Genomic DNA, 17,047 nt, shown 5'->3' on the forward strand with positions numbered 1-17,047 from the left:
ACCCTAGCTAGCATCATGTACTTGAACTGTGAGGGGTAAGAAAAAAAACAGAATTCACTTCACCACAACTGTAAAATATTATTACTTCAAAAGTTAAATATCTACTATATTAATAAAAACTTGTTTATTACTAGCTGAAAATTGAAAGTGTTGGAGGAATTTTTCAAACATCCCTTTAGGAAAAGAAGCAATAGAATACTATGAAACACCTCAGTACACAGAAAACTGTATTATTGAAAAATTCTGCATAAAAATTACAACCTAAGAATAATTATTCTGCAGAAAAAAATGTTCCACATCTGCATTAAATAAGTGTATATTACTGCTCCATATTTTGAAGGTTGAGGTCATTTTAAATACTTTACACAGTCCCAATCAAAAGTTTAAGACCACTTAAAAAGTGGCAAAAAAAATCACATTTTGCATAGTTGAACCTTAATAAGGTTCCAAGTAGAGCTTCAACATGCTACAAGAAGACAAAACATTTGTTGAGCATGCAATTTATTAAAAACAACATTAACTGAAACAAAATATGACTTTTTGCCATTTTTCAAGTTGTGTTAAACTTTTGATCGGGACTGTAATTTATTTCATTTTCAGCATCTAAACTATGAATTACATTTCTAGTGTCTTTCCTGAAAACTACATTTCTGCCCCCCCCCCCCCCCAGTTGTTCATGAATTTCACATTCTTACATCGTGATTTTTCTATATAAAATATATTAAGAACAAAAAGAAAAAGTGAATTACAAAAGCTTGAACAGTGTACGATATGGTTAATGGTAAATATCTACATAGGGAATTAAAAAGATTAATAAAAAATGAATTTCAAGCATTAGTGTACAGCTGGTTAAATACAGTGTATTCTGATAAAGGAACATGGTCCGAGCCACCGTCCCCTCTCCATCATGGTCAGTTTTACTTGTTAATATATTAAATGAGTTAACAACTTTTTCACGTTTTATCTTTTCTACATCACACATGTTGGTCAAGGTAGTTAACAAATGGAAACTCATCTGTTAGATGATAAATCACTGAAACTTGTTTACTTGATGTTAGCTGCGTTTTCACACAAAGCACAGATCGTAACTGATCCTACAGCTGTGAAAGGTGAGCCAGCAGCAGCTTGCCTTGCATGCTAATCTCCCATCAGTTTACCATCAGACCAGCAGTTTATCCAAAATGACCATACATGAGCCATAAGAGAAAAACTGAGCATCATTAAAAACTGAGCAACAGAATATCTTTCTTAAATGTTATTTTTGTTTTGGTTTTTAATGACTTAGCAAGTGTTGATTTAAGCACACAAATCAAACTTGTTTTCAGTTTTAGGTGAATTTGTTTGACGTTTTTTCTTCAAATTATTTGATGTGATCTTTGTTGATCCCATATAGCTACACAGTCCCCAATGCAGCTATATACACTGAAAAAAAGGGATTGGCCATCTCTTGGATTTATGTAAGCATCTTGCGTGTATTTAACACAATTGCCTCATGCTTTAAAGTTAAGTAGAAACGACATTATATGCAGAGAGGGTAGATTAAATTGTTCACATCATATTTGAGTGAAGTAAGTCAATAATATAGCAATGTTAAATCTCTTGCACGCTTTGGATCGTGGTTTGAGGAAGGCATCCATCTCAGTCAAGTCAAGAAGCCGCCTCTACTTTTTTTGGTATACCGAACAAAGTAAATTGGGTGGTTGTTACATTAAAAAGGTCTGCCTTGTAATTTGAACACAAAAATGTCATGTTTCTATCTTGAATGAAATCAAATCATGTATGATCTGTATGAAATTTAACAACTTAATTTTCTTGTTGAGATGACATGATACAATCTAGAAAGAGTGGTTAGTTGCTGGACTCATGAAATTCACAAGATCGCACAGGAACTGCAGGAAAATCACTGGAGTTATAAGAGGCAGACAACGACATACACACCACGTGTATGCTATTACTATTTATTGTGGGTTAACCTGTCAAAAATGTCGCGCTAAACAACAGCAGCACGTTTAAGCTTGATCAGCTGTTGTTAGAATTTATTTAATATAAATTTCTCGTATAAGCTGAGGTTTGCTGGAGCCACAGCTGTAAAACCTGCTGGTCATGATATCGGTTTGTATATCTGGTGAGAGGGAAACATGAAGATGAAACCAGGAGATGTCCTTACTGAATCATCAGAGCTGAACAGGTGATGGAGAAACAGGTTTACCTTTTAGGTGACATGAATGAGTTGAAGGGAAGTTATGGTAAAATGGTAAATGGCCTGCATTTGTATAGCGCTTTACTCAGTCCCTAAGGACCCCAAAACACTTTACACTACATTCAGTCATTCACACACTGGTGATGGTAAGCTACATAAGCTACATTGTAGCCACAGGTGCCCTGGGGTGCACTGACAGAGGTGAGGCTGCCGGACACTGGCGCCACCGGGCCCTTTGACCACCACCAGTAGCCAAACATGGGGTTAGTATCTTGCCCAAGGACATTTGGCATGCAGCCAGGAGGCAGCCTGGGATTGAACCACCGACCTTCTGATTAGTGGCTGACCTGCTCTGCCACCTGAGCTACAGCCACCCCAGTTATGAACTGTTTCTGAGAGACAAATAACACCAGGATCCTTTTCTAAGATTAGGCTTAAAACTTTCCTTTTTGCTAAAGCATATAGTTAGGGCTGGACCAGGTGATCTTGAATCCTCCCTTAGTTATGCTGCAATAGACGTAGGCTGCCGGGGGATTCCCATGATGCATTGAGTTTTTCCTTTCCAGTCACCTTTCTCACTCACTATGTATTAACAGACCTCTCTGCATTGAATCATATCTGTTATTAATCTCTGGCTCTCTTCCACAGCATGTCTTTTATCCTGTCTTCCTTCTCTCACCCCAACCGGTCGCAGCAAATGGCCGCCCCTCCCTGAGCCTGGTTCTGCCGGAGGTTTCTTCCTGTTAAAAGGGAGTTTTTCCTTTCCACTGTCGCCAAAGTGCTTGCTCATAGGGGGTCATATGATTGTTGGGTTTTTCTCTGTATCTATGAAGCGCCTTGAGGCGACTTATATTGTGATTTGGCGCTATATAAATAAAATTGAATTGAATTGAATTGAATATGTAGCTGACAGCTTGTAACTGTGCAGGAGTGGATCTAGCAAAGTTTTGCCGGGGGGGCCAGGTGGGGCATTAACAGGGAGAGGGGGGCACAAAGAAATACTTTCTTATTCTCATTTAAAATGTCTGGTTGTTATTAAATAATTATCTGAAGCTTACAACCAAAGTTTTTATCTGATGTAAAATGTATAGAAATCATACATATACCAACAAGACTGTACATCACTGTCACAACAGCATTTGTTTTCATCCAAAGGCTTTATGGCTTTAATACCTGGGCCGGTCTCTAGTCAAAATGCCCGGACTGTTTTTTTGTCCCAGTCCAGCCCTGGGCACGACACGCAGTAAATTAATCTGAGAAGGTGCATCAAAAAATAAATGGCCGCGCCAGCGGTGCACATCGCAAATCAGCTCGCATAGACACATTAGTTGTGCCTCTGCTTAATGACTGTATCTTAGCTAACAACCCCAACTACCAGATTCAACTTATAATTGGCTAAAAATAACTTAGCCTACTGGTAAGAGGGACATTGTTAGCTTTCCACATTCCGACACTTCCAAAGCTTCAGGAGCTGTTCGCTCAGCACAGCATCAGCACCACGGAAATACACGGATACATCCGTAGACTCAAGACAATGCATTTTTGGGACTTTCAGGTGTATGGACCAATGTTTTATTTTCTGAACAAACCAGAAAGCTTTAATGAACAGCTAGATTTGTCTCGCATTAACTGGCTGAGTTAATGCAACATCGAAGCAGCTGGAATCCACAGCTGTGTGTGTTCATGGAGCTGCATTTTCACCTGCTGGACATCACTACCTGACAAGTTTAACTGTCTTCAGAACATTGCAGAGGCCTTATTGACAGTATTTGGCTCAATTTATCTGTGTGAGCAGATTTTCTCTCACATGAGTGTCCTCAGGTAGCTGTCTGAATGCTGGACACTCGGAGACATGTATCTCTGAGTGGGAGACCAGAGATCACATTAACATGTGTGTCTCTGTATTGACAGACATGCCATATTGGCTTAGTTTATTTTTCTTATCATTGTTGTGAGAAGACCATAAATAGCATTTGTATTTTCTGTTGTACAGTTCATTTGCTGTTATGGATAAAAAGTCTTTTTTTGTTTCAAAATAGCTGATAACTATTCGCTGATAGCTGCCAACATCTGCAAACAAATACAATTCAAGTGGTTCTATATATTGTGTAACTGTTCATATATAGCGTTATTAAATTTATTGCTAATGCAATCATATGGCACACTGACTTCTGAGGAAATTTTAAATGGCAGAAAGGTTGCCTACCCCTGCTCTAGACTTTGTTGAACATTATGTAATATGAGGACAACATGTAGTATTTAAGTGACCAAGTAGTACTGGGCTAAACGTTATTGAATAGTGTTGAAATAAAATGACAAAATTGCGAAGGATTAAAATATTCCAGGAGCTCACCTTACTTCATCTAAACATGTTTCAATCACGTTTTATCAACACAAAATGCACAGGTTTATTGAATATGAATAAGTTGTGTTGATTTAACTCAGTTGTTTAAGTTTCTGCCGAAGCAAAACAGTTGTGTGCAACCAATGTCCACTATTGAATTATGGCCTTTTCTTTCAGTGTACATATATATATATATAAACAGACTTATGCCAATGCAAACAACAGGTGCTAGAAATTCAATTCAGCACTCAGTATATTACTTACTGAGAGGAATAAACCTTAAGCCATATTTTCAGTCAAGTGTTAAACGAAACACATTCTTGATTCAGTGAGTAATCTAATGCTTGCCTCTCGCACCATGGTGTTTGCTTCGTAAACACGGCATCCGGTTGCTGCATGTGCTGACCAACACAAGCTGTTTGAAAAGCCTGAAGAAATCTGACTAAGGTGTTCACATGCCCCATTAAGTGGAGAGACTGGGCTGAATATAAAGGCTCTGCTTATTACAATTATGACTTTATCCTGATCAAGATAAGTTCTAGAATAGATTTTTTAAAAGTGCTTGCTTATGTGTGTGTGCTTTCTTGTGCCCATGTGTGTTTCACAAGAGAGACCTGCACACATATTTACCAGCAACCAGGGAAAGTGTCCTACTGATGTCATTAAACCCTGAAATCTCCCTCTGTCAAAAGAATGCTGCCTCTCTTCTGAAATGGAGGGGTGGAGCGTGCTTCCCTCAGGTAGCCACCATGAAGAGCTGGCAGATGGAGGCTGCAGCTGTTCTCAGGTAGGAACGCAGGCTGGAGACTGGCTTGCATTCCCTCTGGACCAAGCCCATCTCAGTGGGGAATTCACAGCTAGGGCTCTTCACATTGGCAGCCTTTCAGACTGGACTGCAAATGGAGCTAAAGGTTCACACTCCTCTCCTTTACTGTTTCCTGCCTATGCCATTTTTCTCCCTCATTTGAACCTAAACTGAGCTCCAGGATGCATATCTGATGTAAACGCATTAGAGAAAATAGGCACATTTGAATCTGTATTTAATTGGAGTCTCACAATAACATGTAATTTGTGCTCATAACATTTGTTCTGGATTTGTCCATATATTTAATCTAATGTTGACAGCACCTGGATTGCTTCTGTTTCGTAAATGCAATGTTTAGTTATAAAGTCAACTGAGACATTTTCATATTAGCACACAAATTTACTGTATGTGTGGGAAATGGTGAACAACACAAGGACAAAAAGCAGGGAGGAAAATGAAAATCATGAAATTCTTAAAATGGCAAGGAAAAAATAAATTGCTGTAGCTGTTGCGTGCTACTACATTAATTCAGTCAAGGTCTGAAGTATCGACAAAGCAGCCAGACTAAAAGAAAATGCATTGATCAGATGCAAAACTGAAGTATGTTTGTGGGCGGATATGAAGAGAAATTCAAATTTTACTGTACAAGGAATTAAAGTACAGCTTTATGCTTTGATCTTCCAAAAACAGAGTTCACGGTATGGGCAGAAATCTGTGTCATCAGAAACTGAATTTGAATAAGTTAAATTTGAATTTGAATCTGAATTGTAACTTGAATAAATGCTTTTAAAAACTGAATATGAATTAGCCTAATTTGAAATTCAATTTATTGGTTTGAAAATGATCATCACTAAATTGAAATTGAATAGTTTGAAAATGAATTCATTTGATTTGAAACCGTATTTTATCATATCATAGAGGAATCTGCTTACAGTCTGAATGACAAATAATATTCTTTCAAATAATAAAAAAAAAGTAAGTCAAATTAACCAGGACCGTCACCTTTATTTTTATAGGCCAATATACAACTGAGGTACTGCTGTAGAATAATATATGTTATTATGGCACTAGGGAAGCTGCAGGCAAAAGCTACCAGTCTGAAAAGTCACTACTTACATTTAGGAAAATTTAAGTAGTGACTTTTTGAAGAATAAAACGTAAATATTGTCCAAGTAAGTATGTACCTATAAATTGTGAAATATTTGTTCTTGAATATGTTAGTGACAATAAAATAATTCCAATGCACAGTGAATCCACAATCAAATCTGAAAAGACGTCTGTGACTCTGCTCAGTTGAAAGCCCTTTTGCACACATCAAATCTGATTTATCTCTGAGCTAAAAAAAATCCTTATGTACTTGTCTGCTGCTTTCCATCTATGTCTTCTCCTTTGTGACTGAAATAGATTTAACTAGAGACCATCTTGCAGTGGGTTCATTCCAGCCATGACGTCCATCAAAATGTTTGACATTGTGACCCATGAACACTCAGTAGTGATTACTATTTTTTTTTCCACCTGCCTAAACATAACTGTATATGTATGTGTGTAACATTATGGGTATTTATAATCATCTTCAAAAGCATGTCCTCATAACATCACTCATGTAATTTTAGGTTAAGAAAATAATGTGAACACAGTTGTGTATTTTCAATTTCGGACCTAGAGACAGTTATTTTAGGGTGACTTATGACTGTGATAGGCTCGAGGACTTTGGCAGGTTGTTTTTTATATATTTAAACTTTGTAGAATATACAGGTATAAATATATCACATAGGTATTTGTATCTTGGTATTCCGATAAGAAGTAAATTAAGAGCAGCATTGCCGATACCAATACCGATATTTTAACCAATAAAGAGCAGTGTGTCATCATTTGTAAGCTGAATCATCGTACAGTTGCCAAATTATTAAAAGATTTTAATAAATATGAAACAACAGTGTTGTGATTTTAACGAGCCACAATAATTAGTTAATATGGGAAAAGAAAAACTTTTCTTATATAATGACATTATGTTTTTTAGAGACCTGAAATGTAAAGGTGCCAGTCTTTAAAGGACAAGCTTCCTTTTCACTTCCCAAAGATTTACAGATGTGGATAGAACAGGATGACATGCTGCAGAAAAGAAAATCTGTAATCAAGCCAGACTGTTTCCTTAGGAATCTATTGTAGCAGAATATTTATTCTTTAAACTGACAGCACTTTTTGATGTGCTATTTCTCTGTTATTTCATATTAAATATGTACTGTAGGAGAAAGGCCCAGTGCATGATCTCTGATCCCAGCCACCAGATTTTGTCCACAAGCCATCAGGCTACTGATATGGTGAAATATCAGACAGTTTACACACCACAATCGTTTTACCACAAACGTTTGCACCTTTTTGATAATTATATAGATGTGTATATTTGAACTGTAAATACCATATATTGTATTTCTGTACCACTTATTTACTGATATATTTTTTGCACCATGACCATGGCAAATTCCTTGTTTTTGTACAAACTTGGCAATCAAAGTGATTCTGATTCTGATATTGATGTCAGGTAATATGGAGAGGAGAGACTAATTTAAAAAAAAAAAAAAAAAAAAAAAGACTAGCTAGCGCAATTGTAATCTGAATAAATGTTTTTGTCTTTCTGTTCTTTTTCCCCGCTTTACTGTCTTGAATGAGTTCACCTGGGTCATATAAACCCTCTTGCTTGGGGTTATATAGAAAGAAATGAAAATACACCGACTATATCCTTTCTTCATTTTTTCTTCCTCTGTTCTTTTAGAATTAATGTCAGTTTTCTCTGTAATTGTTTAATATGTGCGCTTGAATTAAAAAAAAAAAGTTTAGTGTAAAACTGCCAAATTAAACATTCAGCACCCCCCACTGTGCTGTGGCAACCCCTTCTGGCAAGTAGTCCTAGTAACAGTAGCTACACACCCACACAAACACACTATTTTAATGCATACATAGTGTATTATGTAGTATAAGTAATTCTGAAGTCTTTTTGTTAACACAATGATTTCATCTTGCAGCATGTTTAGAGCAAGCCTGTTTTAAATACTATGCCATCATTCCCATTATTTTATCTCATAGTAACCACTAAAATAATAATGTAATCATATACAGAATAATAAAGGGTGTCTTTTTATTTGTTGCCGTCTTTCAGGGTACTAGAGCATAAAATTGGAATATCATTCCATGATGGTAGTGGAAGAAAAAAATAATAATAATAATTTGATGGCCGCAACTCAATTGTATATTTTGTAATTACCATAAAAGGTACTGGGGAAGAACCAAAGCATTTAAGGTGGATGGCTTTTTCATTTTATAATTTGATGGCTTTTTTTTCTTTCCTGTCAAACTTTGTCTGTCAAGGGAGCAAGTCTGGAAGAATGTAGAAGCAACATCAATACCTCTGCACACATTATATTTTAAAGGAAATTAATGTGCTCAAAGGTGCCAGCATGAAGACTGAACTCTGATAGGACAGGGGAAAGCATTTTCATCTACTCCACTTCTCCAGGATGGCTTCATAGCATGATACAAAAAGAAAAGAAATACAGTTTTGTTATATAGTAGACCAAGGTTACTCTTAAGAAAGCTGAATCTTAATCACAGAACAAAAGTGCAAAAGTAACGCTGGAAACATGTCAACGGCTCTTTCAAATTCTTCAAACCACTCAGTGAAACAATCTTGTGCACTTTTGTTTATTTAAGTTCTTTATACTCTAAAGGACTTTATACTCAAAACATTACTGTCTTGTTTTTTTAATTGACCTAATGTACTTTAGCAACAATGCTCTGAGCTGGTAATTTTCACAAGGGTCCGAGAAACTTTATTTCTAATAAGATGGGTTCTGTGGTTCCGACCTTACCTGAAGGTCAAAGCCATGAGGCTCCAGGGAAGGTAGCCGAGAGAGGTTCAAATCTTATCCAGAGAAGATGGCAGGTAGGAGGGCAGGAAGGTGATAGTGGTGAGTATTTTTGTTTCCAAGGCAAAGAGGTTGCAGGGCGAAGCGATGAATCGGCGATGAATCGGTGAAGCATCCAGAAGTTTGAGCTGTAGGTCTTGACAGCTGAACTGTGCATAGAAAGAGATCAGGATAAGTACAAGGTATGGATAAAGCAACAAGCTACAAGGAGGCCTAGTTACCACCATGAGGTAGCTGACAAACTGGCGGTGAATTGAGGGCTGTGCTGGTGAAGACTATCACCTAGCTGATTGCTGTTGATGGATTGCAGGTGATAACGACAGGTGAGGAACCAGAGCTCCACAGACACAGAAAAACACAGGATCCAAATGGAAAAGTATTATTCGAAGCACATAGCGCACACTGTGGGAATTTACGACTATGTGTAAATTCCCCCTAATTTTGGTATAATCTGAGCTCAGGCACTAGGCGACTGAGCACCGCACATGAACGAGGGGAGAGAAGCTGCTGCCTGCGAGTTTCCTGTAGGAGAAGTGCAGACAGAGGAGAGCTTAAAGCTGGGCATACACTGTGCGATTTTTTCAGTCGCGTTATTCAGCTTCTGCTCGAACTGTACGATTGACGCGCAGGGGTTAGAAGTTCGTAGGTCACAATGCAGGGTCTCACACTAGATGGCCTGATGCTCTGATGCGACCCGAGTGCTCACACTGTGCGTCCATAAAAATGAAGGTTATAACAGAAAATCTGTCGCTCCCTCTCCCTCTCTGTCTTTCACTCACACAGACACACACCACCACCATCAACTTTGCTAAATTGCTAATGAAAAACATTGATCAGGCAGCTGTGATTGAGTAGCAATGTAAATCCAACTATTTTCACGGTTGTTGTGGTTGTGATGATTTTGTGAGGCCAAATGGAAAAGGCTCGGATGAGCTTTCCAAAGTTCTACAAGTGTCCAGATCACACTGCTGTGCTACTCTGTCTTTTTCACCGATGTTTATGTGTTTGCGCGTGCGCAGTGTGAGCGGCTGCGGCGATCATGAGGGTGTCGAAACAGGTTTGAAAATCCTCCCGACCAAGCGACTGATGATCGGGAGCTGGTCGTGAGGTGTTAATCGCTTCTCGTTACCTCACGTATACTACACGATGCACGACGCACGATGAAGGCCAAAATCAGGCCGATCACCAAAACGGTCGCACGATTGAAAAATCGGCTCAAAATGCGCCAAAAATCGCACAGTGTATGCCCAGCTTTAGTTTGACCAGGTACTAAAGCAAATCATTCGCACTGTACAAATGTAAATATGATGGTGTATCACAAAAGATTGATATCAAACTGATCACTTGACCCACATTACAATACTTGCTCTTGGAGTGAATCAAATGGCGAAATGAAAGCTGAACAACAATGCTGTTTTTTTTAGAGAGTCTTAGTTTACATGTGTGTTTATTTCATATTTTCAGTTGTTACCCTCCACAGCTAAATAAAGCACTCTAAATCGGTTTCAGTTATGTACTGATGTACACAACAATGGACATTAGAGGGTTCTTTCAAAGAAAAAACTCAGGTAAAATGTTATTCTGTATATTGTGCTTTGTATGTTGTTCAATATATTTCTATGCAAAACAAGAGAATTTTCAATACACAGCAATATATTCACAGTTGAAACCACATATTTACATACACTTTATTTATTTATTTTTTTACTGTTACTGTTAAACATCAATTTAGAGTAAACTTTTTTGTTTTAGATAAATAAATATTGAAATATCTTTTGAATTAGTTAAATGTCAGTAGGGCTGTTCGATATAACGATATATATCGGATGATGATATAAAAACATCTATCGTTTCATTTTACGCTATCGTTTCTTTCGTGGTGTCGCAAAATAAACTGTTTACGGCAATATTTCTTCATCGTTTTGATGGTCACTGTAGTGGCTATATTAATTTCTTAAAGTTCTCTCTTTCTCTTATATTTAATATAACCACACTACAGACAGACAAGCGCCTGTTTTTATGCGTTGTCGTTAGCAACAACGACGGTAAAACCATCCCGTGTCAGCTTGTTTATTTTCCATATAAACCTTTCACAATAAAGCTCAAGATCCTGTTGAGACTTTTCAAAATAAACTGAATCACATGAAAGAGTATGCAGAGTATTTACGGATGAAAAGCAAAAAAGAGTCGCAAAAATAAACCTTAGACTCAAACGTTAGAACAGGCTTTTCCCCGCAGCACGCTGTGCAATAAATACTCACAAAGAAAACGGCGGCCGTTACAACTTATGTCTAAAAATGTATCGTTTCATGCATCGGTTAAAACACTCGACTCCAGGTACACGACACCCAGCTGGAAACACTTCACACAAGTCGAGCTGCCCGAGATTCACAGAATTTACAGAAAATGTTACATTTTTGTGATTTATATCGTTATCGGGACGATAGATGTCTTATATCGGGATATGAGATTTGTGTCATATCGCACAGCCCTAAATGTCAGAATAAAGAGAAAGAGCTGTCTTTTTTAATCACTTTCATCAAATTTAGGAGTATATATACACACTAAGTTTATTGTGTCCTTAATTAATAAGAAAACACCAGATGATTCCATTCTGAGCTTAAGAAGCTTGTGATAGGTTACTAGAGTCCATTTGAGTGAATTGGTGGTACACCTGTGGATGCATATAAGGCACCCGCAAAATACAGAGCCTGTTTCTTTGACATGGCAAAATCAAGAGATATCAACCAAGTATTCTGCATGCCTAGGTGTTTGATTTTATACACATTTATAATGATATTGTGATGATTCATTAGCCAGTATAGGACTAACAATTAACACAATAATGCCTTCATTTGCAGATTAATAGACATATATTGAATATTAGAATAAAAATAACTATTAATTCCTATAAGACAGTTACTTCATCAGTTATAATCCCTTTTGTTGTAGGCAAATTATTATTGCACAATAATGCAGTTTACCATTTAAATTGGGTTAAAAAGCTTACTTCTCAATTGCATGTGCTGACATTCTTGGAAGTCTCCCACAGGATATTTCAAAATTGTGCTTTTTTAAAAATTGCAAGAAGAGAAAAAAATAAAAACAGGGAATTGTCTGGATCCAATTTCGAAGAGGAGTTTGGAAGTCCAGAGAAGTGATATTCTTCCCCCCAAATGCACTTTTTTGCCTTTTTTTTTTTACTTTGTACTGCAGTTATATTGTTAAAGATGAAGTGTTGGGCATATGACATGTTTGATTCACTGGTATCTGGTTTATTAATAATGAGTCTTTATTGGACCACCAAATCTGCCGACTGAGAATAGATGCTCAGATGTTGTTGGAATGAACATGCATAAATAAACTGGCTTCCTGAAACATTTCACTATACATTTATTATATGTAATTTTTTGCCATTTTGCTATTGATTTATACATTGTACAGAAAACATCCTGAGGTAACGGACAAAGACAGACACGAACTGCAAGCAAATTAAAGTGCAGTGACTGATACTTTTGGCACTGTTTTTATTACAGTAGTTTTTGATGTAAAGATATCCAAGTAAAAAGTACACTTATTGTCCAGCTGATGCTAGCATTTCAGAAATCTCTACCTCCTTGTTTGTGATTTCCAGGAGGGAACTAAATAAGTCATACCTTACAAAGTTGGATTTTTTGTCCTCACACTGGGAGCTTCCTATCCTGTAATTATTTCCAGTACACAGTTGAAGGTTGGCTAACTACATTTTTAAAAAAGCTTCTTCAACACCATTGAGACAATGCAAAAGGACTTAACAGGTTCTTTTTTTTCTCAGCACTTACACTTTCTGACAAAGATAAATGGGTGAAAAGGTTCTGACCCTGCAGTGTGTTTAATAAATTAGATGAGACATTGATTCATTTGCCAGGTCAAATCACCAAAAGCTTCATTAAATGACAGTCTCTTTGGGCCATAAATAATTTATATTCATCACTATAACATTCAGGGTTTTAAATTGCACTGAAGGATATAAGCTGATGACAGTGTCAACTACCTCATAAAACTGCATGTTTAGCAAAACATTACTGGATAACAGCCACATAACCAACAACGAACCATAATTCTGTCAGTGGTATACCTACAGAGGCCCAGTCATTAAGCTTGTAGTTCACCACTTGGTATGCAGGTATAACAGGGAAAAGAGCAAACAGAATCCTGGACTGCTTTTTGGTTTAGCAGTCTATCCCAGAGGTGGCAAAGTACTGTTGCAGCTTTTGAATATGTATGTGAGTTATTGGTCCTGGGGGAGCCGCTATATATCCGAGGAATGGCGAAAGGGTGACAATGGGGGCCCAGTCTTCTTTTTCCTTTATCTGGGGCTGTCTACCTCCTGATGTATCTCTCAGCACTACTTGTTCAGATTGCCTCATCTATCATTGGCCTCAGATATGAAAATGTGGATCCCTGCTTTGGGGCCCAGTCACATTGTTACGAGCGCAATCTGGAAGCATCATGGGGGAGGCCCTCATCCAAAGTTGAGGTGGGAGGCGAGGAGGGTGGGGTTGCTAGAGAGAAAGTCACAAGGAGAAGAAATGCTCTACTGTGCATCTTTTCATTTTTTATCACTGCATTTTTAAAAGAAAAGATTGATTTTTGCCAGCACTGAGATAAGTAATGAACAATACTGAGGTCTTCCCACTGCAGGAGTCTGTTTAAGAGCTTATTAGACTGGTGAAATCATTTGTATATCATTTGCTTTATGTGTGGAATGTAAAACTAATAAATTACACATGATTCAGTTACTGTCTGTTTTCAAGGACATATGGCCAGCAGCATGGCAGCAATCAACACAGCGCTGTTGCTGTGAAATTAAAGACGTGTTTATGATTATGTTCCCATGCCAAATCTCTCACACCCGCATTTGTTTATTGGCCTCCCTTAATAATGTGTGAAGGGGGATCTTAATTAGATTAGGCTTAATAAAGGAGTTACCAATTTGCATTACACAAGGTCATTCATTATCTTTTCAAACTTGGAAAGCCAGGTTATCTGTTCAGAAAACTTGTTATAGCTGCTTGAAGTAGACACAACTCCAGAATTGGCTCAGGCACCTTTGCTTATGTGAGTGGCAGCATGCCATTGAGTGGATGTATTGGTTTTTCATGGTCCCAAAATGGTTTGACGTAAATATGTATGACTTCCAGATGCGAAGACAGAGAACAGCAAGCATGAGTAAAGTTTAGAAACAAATGCTTGAAAGGTTTTGTTTTTTCGTATAGTGCATTTTTATTTTGGCTGATTTCTGTTCACATGCCTCTGAATACAAACTTTTTTTTGCAAAGTCATAGTATTGAAGATTCTATTGTGAAGGAGGTTAAAGATTTTCAAAAGTCCATATGTATTTCACAGGGTCATCTGCAATTTTCTCTCCTCTTTGTACCAAACTGAATATGTGTGCATACTAGGGCTGCAACTAACGACAATTTTGGTAAGTGACTGATCTAAAAATTCTTCTTTGATTAGTCGATTAGTGAACGATTATTTAAATAACTCCTGTCTCCACTTCCTGTGGGCAAACCTCCTGTTCTAGGCTTCAGTACCTCACTTTCTCAAGTCTGCCCACCTGTTAATAATCACCCTGTTGTCTAGTCCCACAGCAAATAAAACTACTGACCCAGGAAACATAAATTTGAAAATAATCCAATGTGTTTTTAACATTACTCAATTGAACTGTCAGAATAAAAATGAAATATTAGGTAATACAAATTAGGGCACTAGCAGTATTTAAACAAAAAATTAATGTGCAAATAGGAAACTAAAAATGGCTTCTGTCCAAGATTTTATTTTCCAGTCCAAAATAACAAGTTTAACTTTACAGATGATTCAGTTCATGAATGAGACGCTTGCTCATAGTAAAGCAGAACAATACAGAATTAAAAAAGACAGTCACTAATCACAAATTTGGTTATATATCATAGTTTCTCAGATGGTGTAGTGTTCAATGCCAGTTAAACTGTTTAACTGATCTTATATATATATATATATATATATATATATATATATATATATATATATATATATATATATATATATATATATATATATATATATATATATATCACATTTCACTCACATGTGCTGTACCAATGTACCTGCACATGTGATGTGACAATAAAAGTGATTTGATTTGATATATATATATATATATATATATATATATATATATATATATATATATATATATATATATACACACACACACACACACACACACATAGGTAAGCCCTATGTATAATTAATTTTTGATATCGTCAAACTGACAGATTAACTACCTAACTTCAGGTGGAAGAGGTTTACTATTCAGAATAAACGCTATTGTTAATGTGAGAAAAAAAAACTACAATAAACTAGGAGGCAGTGTAGCTATGCCAGTGTAATGGTTTACTATCACATTTCACTCATTAACATTAGCTAACAAAACTGAAATGGTGCTTACTTAGCAGGCATCTTACTAAGACGTTTCCACCAGGTAAGCTAACATAAAAATTACAGTACAAACACTAACATAAACAAGGTATCAACATGAAGCACTGACTTAATTCTCTAAAACTGACCCATTCAGAGTTGACATGACAGCGGCAGGGTGCTGGTGCTCGTGCACTGCTGTCAGGCTGTCGTGGATTTACTGTGAAATTTTACATTTTGTTAAATCTCATTTTACATTTTCTTCCATCCTCCTGTTTAGCTGTTCGCTCTTGGTTCTTCTTTGTTAGTCTGAAGTGCAGTCTTGCCAGATGATAGAGTCAATACTTCCCCCGTAGCTTCCTTTAGTGTATTGCAGTTGCAAAAACACATTTATGTGGTTTTAGTATATGATGCGATGACAATAAAGTTCCACTTTGACAAATTTTTATAGGCGATGTCATTGAGTATAGCGACGAATTGTTGCAGCCCTAGTGCACACCCAAAGAGAGAATATATATTATTATTTGTGTCCAAAAGTTGATTCTGTTCATCTGGTCGTCCAGATGAACAGAATCAACTTTTGGAAATTTACTTACCAGGATGATTGAGAATGCATCAAGACGATATATTATTTGTGGCTTTTTGAACATAGAATTGTCACTCTACACACATCCTTTATTGACAGGTATGCACATTTCCAGCTATTAGATTGTTAGAGCGAGTACTCCCTAATGATGCCTAAAGGAGAGATCTGAGGTCTGGAGCTGTCTGGATTGTCATGTAACACAGCTGAGGTGAAAGTATGAACAGAGGAGGAGACCTGTGTGCTAATCCCACAATCAACGGTGTCTCCACGGAGGGGTTTAGCATAAAAGCAACAGCTGCAGTGCTGCATTGGTCACCCAACAAAAACCCCAGGTCATCTGGCAGAGGTTTAATCAGCACCCAAAACACAGCAGTTCAACTGAGCAGATTAAAGTCAGTGTTTCCTTTCTTTTCCCTTTCTCCTGTACATTTTGAATGTCTTTCATACCCATATGTTCAAGGTTGACATTGCATATGAAGCAGTAGGTAGGTTCTAAAGTCTCTAGTATATTGAGAGAAACAAAGCACGTTAAATCTATATCGACTTTATTTGTCACTCAAGACTCTCTTCAGACAGTCTTTCAAGGGCCATGAAGCAGTTCTAATGTGAAAATTAAAGATTTTCTGTGTGAACACATGTTTTAACTGAAATCTCTGATTACTATAATGGAGTAAGACTTTGTAATTCTAGCTGTCTGAATGGCTGCATTAAATTACAGAGGAGAAAGGTAAATGTCTACCCAAAC

This window comes from Maylandia zebra, linkage group LG1 (genome assembly GCF_041146795.1).
Source record: "Maylandia zebra isolate NMK-2024a linkage group LG1, Mzebra_GT3a, whole genome shotgun sequence".
Classification (NCBI taxonomy): domain Eukaryota; kingdom Metazoa; phylum Chordata; class Actinopteri; order Cichliformes; family Cichlidae; genus Maylandia; species Maylandia zebra.